We start from the raw sequence: 8,277 nt of genomic DNA on the forward strand, positions 1-8,277 counted from the left end.
TTCTTGCTTACTGGAAATGAAATGCATAAAATCGAAAATATTATAAAATGTAATGATGGAATTTATTTGATTGGCAGAAAGTTTAAAGAGAAATCAGATCTTTTTTCTTATTTATTTTCTTCTAGCTGCATAAACATATATATTAACAATCTTAAATCACTACGAAAGTGGTGTTTAGACAATATTAAGAAAAAAGTTGTACTGTTACCTCTCCCTAAAAAGAATGCGGAAAATAATTGGATCGTTTCAAAAAGTGTCTGTTTTCCAATGCCTCATTCTGAAACATTGTAACAACATTGTAACTTTTAACATTTTTAATTATACGGGGTTTGAATGACTCAAGGTCGATCAACCATTATTATTCTAGTATGAATTAATTTTATTGATGGAGACGACGTTATTAATCAACCCTAAGTCATTGTTCAAATCCCGTATAATCGAAAACGCTATTATACAACATTGTATTTATATTTTATATTTTAAGGGAGGAATTTTCAATTATTCAATCAATTTCTGTCATTGGTATGTGAATAAAATTACTTTAATGCTTTACTCTATAATAATTATCATAATCCTTGTTATCACTATATTTCCTCAGCCCAATAAAACAGTTACGTCACATTCACGTCAAATTCACGTAATTTATGTTTCCTTTTTCTATAAAGTAATATATTATCTTGTTTAATATAAATTTATCTCACCTACAGTATATATAATAGAGATCAAAATATTTATAAATTAATTATGCATAAAAATCACATTGTGATAAACACAGTATACCTTGATTGATCAATTATAATTTTCAGTATAAATATCCACGTGAAATCTACATTGCCATTTCGAGAATAAAGTATTTCGATGTAGTAATGAAAAAGGAATGTTGCATCCATATGAATAATTCGTGGATAAATCTACATCCACATAATCCACGTAAATTACGTGGATTCGACATGGATGTGACGTAACTGTTTTTGTCGGGTAGAAGCAATTCAATTTGCGAGGATTTGTAATTTGAAATAATATTTGTTATAAAATCAATCTTACATTTGTAAAAATATTATACACTGTAGATTTATACATGCTTGTGAAAAATTAAAAGGCAAAACGCTGGTCTTAATAATCAAAACGACACGGAACATTTACCGGATGCTTATCTCCCAATTATTAATTTATTTCCCCCTTTATAATTGTATTTCTTTCCTTTTCCGCTACCGATTCCTTTATCCCCCACTATTTTACCATGCCTTCTCTACTATACTCCTTCCCCCCCTCCTCCGTTCCAACCATTTCTCTGATTTTCTCTGTTGAATTCTGGTCATTAACATTTTAACTTTTGACTGATAAGCTTTAACAAAAATTCACTCTTTTATCTCGTACCTTCTGGAAAGATTAGTTTGCTTGCAACGTGTTTTTTACAAGTATGTATAAATTTATATCCTAATTTCCGGTTAATTTACTTCTTTATAATATCAATTATCATTTTATTCTATTACATTTATTACAGTTTTAACAATTCTTTTTAATGAACCGAATAACATTTCTTTGAAATAAATTTGAAATATATCATCCACATCTTTTTATCTTTATAATCACTGCGTGCGATTCTTTCGTCAATATTGTACACTGAGGAAACCTGATATCAGGCAGAAACGGCTGGAAATAATTTTAAATGAGAATACAGTAACCTTCGCACGAAGAACTTACATTGTGGCTCTTTACGCTTCTTTTGAATTTTATTTGATTTTGTTAATCACTGGAGCCTTTCACATTAATTATTTAGAATTTTTATAATTTTTTACTTTTGTTACATCTGGTTCTATTACTTTTCAGCATTTAATAATGACATATATGCTAATTTCAACAATGCGTACTGTTGCTAACAAACTTGCGATTGCTCAATTTGTATTTTAGTATTTTTTCGTCTGAATCTTTAATTATGTAGTTTTTAACAAGGCGTACGTTCAAGTTCAAATTTAATATTTTGTTTACTGATCGACACTGAGGAAAGCCTAATGCGAGGCAGAAACGTCTGTTTATTGTACATTGTTCTATAATAAATTTTGGCATATCGAACCAGCCACGGTTCTTTATGCTTCTTTTTTAATTTAATTAGAAATTCTTATTTGAGCTCATTACTATATATTTTAATAATATATATTGTAAAACTCGTGCGGTTATGTAATTTTTTAAAATTATGTACGATTTAATTTCTTATTAACACAGAAGAAAGCTTGATAATAGGCAGAAACATTTGTTTATATTATTTTGATTTCAATATAGGTTTTGCACGAGCTAGCTTTGACTTCTTTTGCATCTTACATTTATCTTTTTATATTGTGTAGTTATATTATATTTGTATTATATTTGTGTAGTTATTAATTAAAATAATTTTTTTTTTTAAGAATAACTATAAACAATGAATGACGAGGAATTAATTTTACATGTTCAAAATTACGAATTTCTGTACAAGCGTGAAGATTCCAGACATAGCAATCAGTTTATCCGAGAAAACGCTTGGAAGGAGATTGGAGAAAAAATGAAATATGAAAGTACGTAAGATAATTTATTACTGACAATCGATACTATTAACTTAAAAATTAGAATCAGAAATAACATTAGTCATTTATTTTCAAGTCACATAAGCTACATATCTATAAAATTTCTGTTTACAGTTACAATCATACACTTACAATCGTTTCGTCACTCTTTATTATTATTACTAGGGCAACCAAAAATATGCTTTAAAAAATCCGTTTTAAGCATCTAAAATATGCTTCATAAAGTTGAAAAAATGCTTTAAAAACACAAAAATATGATCTTAAAAATTCATCCTTTTTTAAAAAAATTTTTAGATATTGTTCAATAATTTATAATAACAAAGTAGAATAAATTTAATGAAACTTAATAAAAAATAATTTGCATTGTATTTTTGTTGTTATATTTATTAATTAGTCCTATTGCATTTTTAAAAAACAAAAAAACATTAATAAACTTAAAAAAACACATACATATTTAATATTGAGTCAAAAATTTAAGTCTTCTAATTTATATTTTGATTACAATAAATAATAAACATTTTACTTAAGTTTTCAAACAAAAAACTTTGTCTGTTTGATCATAAAACATTTTTATACATTGAGAAACTTTGTTCGACATCAACAGAAGTTATAGGTGCATATTTAAATGCCAATGTTTCTTGAATGCTGTAATTGTCTGTTTTTGTATTATTAGATCTTCCGGGCAAGCGTGCTGAAAGTGCCTTCAAAATAGTAAAACTATTCGTTTCAATAATGCTGGAAATTTTTTTTTTCGATAACATTCGCTGCCTCGCCGTTTACATCATTAATTGCTTCTATAGCATATGTCACAACTTCAATCTGCACAATAAGCGGTAGACTAGATGTTTCGAGCTTTTTTATGGACTCCTCAAGAAATCCATAATTTGATGCAATAAAAATAAAATCAGACTTTATTGTTTTGTCACGTAGTATATTCTTTAAAATTTTGATTGAGGCAGCCTCTTCATCATCCAATGCATCAAAAATTCGTACAATTTTCTCAAAATTGGTTGTGTAATAATTTACGGTGTTAAGCCATGTTCCCCGTAATGTTCGTGTAATTATCGGTTGCGGAGGAAGCACAAGACCAGGTTCTAAATCTTTGAAAATCTGCAGGGAAAATCCTCAAGGAAGCCTTTAAAAATACCCTTTTTAGATATAAAGCGATCAGTTTTGTTTTTTCAAAAAACTTATTGTAGAACATGTGATACATACTTGTAATTAAAAGCCGGATTAATATTCCAATGTAAAATATATAAATATTATGCAGATATATGGGTGAAATATGCAAAAATATGCTGTAACATATAGAGTTTAAAACGCATAATTACTGCTGAAACACGTATATATCTAATTAATTTCTTTATTAGTCAAATAAGAAAAAATATGCCCTAGCATATTTTGGATGTCCTACTGATCAACAATGCCGTGCCTGAAAATAAACCACCAATATCCGCCATATCTTTTAATGTACAATCAGCTTATGTTGTTTTATTTTCACATGTTTTTACAAATAAAGCTTCAGAATCATTTCTCAAGAAGTTATGAAAGCAACATGTGGCTAAGACAATAAAATCAAGGTGTTTAGATGTTATCTGCAATCTTCGTTGATAAATACGAAATTTCTTAGAAAGGATTCCAAAAACATCTTCGGAAACATTTCTCGCTCTGCTTAATCTATAATTGTAAACTTTTTTATCCTCACGACCAGATAGTTGGTCCCCAGGATATGGTCTTATGAGATTCCTGTGCAGAGGAAAAGCTTCGTCTCCAACTATAATATGTGGCATAGCTGATAATGTGCCTGGCAAAGTGCGAAAAAATGCCTCCTTTGCTATTTTTCTCATATGCTCCAATATCGATAAGTGTGAATTTGTAGTTAGCGTCTATCACTGCAAGAAAGACGATGCTGAATTCCTTTTTATAATTAAAATACAATGTTCCACTTTTCGCTGGTTTCTGGAACACCACATGCTTGCCATCAATGGCACTCAAGCAATTCGGGAAATTCCACTTCTGGCGAAATTCTTCCTCTTTTTTTGCCCCCATTTTTCTGTTTGGTTCAGACATAACGATAGGTCTAAGTACCTTCCAAATTGCTTCACAAGTTTCGTATACTATGCGTCGAATAGTCGTCTCTCCCAAACGATAGCTGAAAGCTATAGTTCCAAAAGAGTCATCAGTTGCTAGAAATCTAGAAAAAAAAATAAAATAAATAAAAAAAGATTAAAAAATAAACAGAAATCAAAATCTTATTTTTTTTTTTACAATACCTACAATAGTATATGTATATATATTTTCCTTAATTTTTCTAAATATTAGTAAAGAAAACCTTTTAGATTGCTGTTAGCTGTGGCAGTCACAGTTAGTTTAGCATCTTGGAAGGTAAAACTACCATAATTAACAGAAGGTTGACATATCTACAGTTAGGCTGGTGCTACAGACATTGGTACTAAGTGTTATTTTTCTTGTTTAGGTGTGGATTGCAAGAATCGTTGGAAAACTCTCCGCGATTGTTATAGAAAACATTTAAAACACCTAATGACAAAGTCTGGACAGACAGCAAAAAAATATAGACCATGGAAATTTGAGAAACAGATGAAATTTATGAAACAGTGTCTGCAATACGAGCGAGAAGGAAGCAACGTTCAATCACCAACAACTTCTATTAGTGATGCTGAGCAGGATATTAACGATACCTCAGAAGCTTCCTCTATAGAACTTACTGTTAGAAGAGAAGCCTCATCTGGAAGTAGCACCTCTTCAGGTCTAAAACAAAGAAAAAAAACTCCAGCTCAGTTATCAGCAGCTGCATTTGAAGAATGCCAAAGATCAAAAGATAAATCATCCGATCACCTCGCTAAATATTTCATGAGTGTTGAGGAAACAGTAAGAACATTTCCTCCACATCTCCAAATTAAAGTTAAAACTCAAATTTCTAACATTTTGCACAACGCAGAGTATGAATCGCTACATTATTATTCTGACCGTTCTAATTTTCCTCACGCACCAACAACTTTACAACATTCCGAAAAAGATAATTACTTCGCATTTCAAACACTCGATAGCACATACAATCAACAACCATCTTTCCACCCATCACAATAGAACCTACAGGAACTCGGCCAAATTAATAACATGGAAATTAATCAAAATTCATCAAATACATTAAATCAAAATATACACTAAGATTCATACGCGTGAAAGTTTGAATAGTATGACAACGCATATGCGCGTAACTGCAGCGCATACCCATGTCGCTATGATTGCGTTCCGTTTCACGCATAGCACGCATCGTTCGCATCACCAATGCTTAGCGTATTGGTTGCGTTTCGTTTCATTATGCGCACAATGCACGCTTTGAAACGGAATGTTATTAAACGCATTAGAAGCGTGAAATCAAAATAGATTTCACAACAATAAACTGCACTGTCAATGTGACAATATTTTTAATTGATGACGCTAATGTAAGTGACATTAAGAGTAGTGAATCATCAAGTTGCAGTTCTGATAATTATTACAGTGACGAGGAATATGAGGATAGTTCGGACACAGGCTATGAATTGGAAATTTTATATTTAGTTCTAATGGTGAGTGAAACACGTGGAGAAACAGTTTTTAAAGAAAAAATAACAGATTTTGTTGAGAGAATTATCCCTGGATATACGAGGCGCGTATTCAAAGAACATTTTCGATGAGTGCAAATATTTTCATATATATTTTTTATTCAATTTGACTGATGTTTTAAAATATTTATAAAAAGTCTGTACATATACTTATCTTCCATATTCAATTTTTGTTTATTAATTTAAAGTAATGTCAAGAAATTACAGCAGTTTTATATCTTGCAGAATGTTTTCGAAAACATTCGAAGTGGTGTTACAATTAATCGGGCCAGGATTAAAAGCCATCAATGCATTTCTTGGAAGAAAACCAATCTCTGCTAAAAAACAACTCTTTATTGTAATTTGGTTTATGTCTACTCCTGACTCTTATAAGTATGTATCTCATACATTAAAATATTAAAATAAATTTAAAGAAAGAAAACAAACAAATTATTAATTATTTCATAGTAACATTTTATTTATATTATATTATTGTCTTCAGATCTGTATCGACAAAATTCGGAGTTGGAAAAGCAACTGCATTCAGAGCATTAAGACGAGTAACGTATGCTCTACATTGCATTGCTCCTCAGTTTATTCAGTGGCCCAAAAATGCAGTTGCCACAAAAGTAATGGAGGAATTTGAACAAGCTTGTGGTTTTCCAAAAGTGATAGGTGCTAATGATGGAACTCATATTAAGATTCGTACTCTGAAAGAAGTACCAGACTCGTACGTAAACAGAAAAGGCTTTCACTCGATGAATATACAAGTTGTCTGTGATTCGCGTGGACTTTTCACCCATTGTTACGCCGGGCATGTGAGATCTGTGCACGATGCAAGAGTTTTTCGGAATTCATCAGTGGCAGATTTTCTTCAATTACCTAAAACCTATTTTCCTGATAATTCTCATATTATTGAAGATGCTGCGTACGGTATCCATCCACATGTTATGGTACCTTTTAAAAATAATGGTCATCTGACAAATGCGCAAAAAAATTTTAACTATTGTCTGTCATCTACGCGAATAGCATTTGAACGGGCAATAAGTCATCTGAAAGTTCGTTTTAGGATTCTCTTAGACTGTTTACCTTTAACAGACGTCAGAAAAATTCCAGAATTTATTTTGGCCTGTTGTATATTGCACAACATTTGTATTTTGCAAAATGATATAATTGAATTGATGGGTATATGTACAAATGAAGAAGAAGTAAGACCTATTTTACATGATAACGCGGTTGAATTAGGAAATGCTAAAAGAATTGTAATTATGAATACTTTACCAAGGAAAATATAATATTAAAGTGTATGTAATACTCAATGACATTATGTATATAAAAATAAAAATGTGTATATTAGGTAATAAACAATTTAAACGTTAGTTTTGCTCATTTAATTTTAACGTTCTAATCGACATCATTATGAACAAACTTTGACACTGATTTTAAGGTTTCAATAACGTTGAAATGGGAGTGTCTTAATATTACGAATAATGTTGTGCAAATGTTTTTTATAATTTTAATATAATGTTTTTCATATAACATTAAATAAATGATTAGATTTAAACTTACTTTTAACCTTATTTTATCATTATATCAACATTGACACAATATTAATATTTTATTATTTATTTCATATTCTTAGTAAATACAAAGTAACATAACATCAATGTTATAATTTTTCCACTCAATAAAGTACAGCAGGCCTCGGAATTATTTCATTTTTTCAGCCGATTCTCGTGGTATACGCCTCCTTTCTTCTCTTTACCGCGCGCATGGCAGCCGCTAGGGCCAGCCGCCGAACGTTAGGAGCGGCGCTATTCGATAAATGTTGGGTTCTTCTCCCTTGATCATTAAAAGTTAAAAAAATTTATTAAAAATATTTTTTTTATTTTTAAATTTATTATGTAAAAATATTTCAATAGATTTCCACGTCACTCATGAGGTATTATTGCTATTGAGGAAAAAAATATTTTTAATAAATTTTTTTAACATTAATCGGATAGCGCCGCTCCTAACGCTCGGCGGCACTGGTCCTAGCGGCTGCCGCGCGCGCGGTGAAGAAAGGAAAGGCGTATACCACGAGAATCGGCTGAAAAGATGAAATAATTTTGAGG

General features: G+C 30.7%; 1 long non-coding RNA gene across 1 annotated transcript; it reads left to right on the forward strand.

Annotated features, from left to right (window-relative positions):
• Positions 1-1,149: 1,149 nt before the first annotated feature.
• Positions 1,150-7,869, forward strand: LOC105667308 (uncharacterized). The gene is made up of 5 exons (XR_010890667.1): positions 1,150-1,418; positions 2,403-2,549; positions 5,035-6,148; positions 6,410-6,556; positions 6,666-7,869. It is a non-coding gene; the product is annotated as an uncharacterized lncRNA (long non-coding RNA).
• Positions 7,870-8,277: the final 408 nt, after the last annotated feature.

The sequence above is a fragment of the Linepithema humile genome, chromosome 6 (assembly GCF_040581485.1).
Source record: "Linepithema humile isolate Giens D197 chromosome 6, Lhum_UNIL_v1.0, whole genome shotgun sequence".
Classification (NCBI taxonomy): Eukaryota; Metazoa; Arthropoda; class Insecta; order Hymenoptera; family Formicidae; genus Linepithema; species Linepithema humile.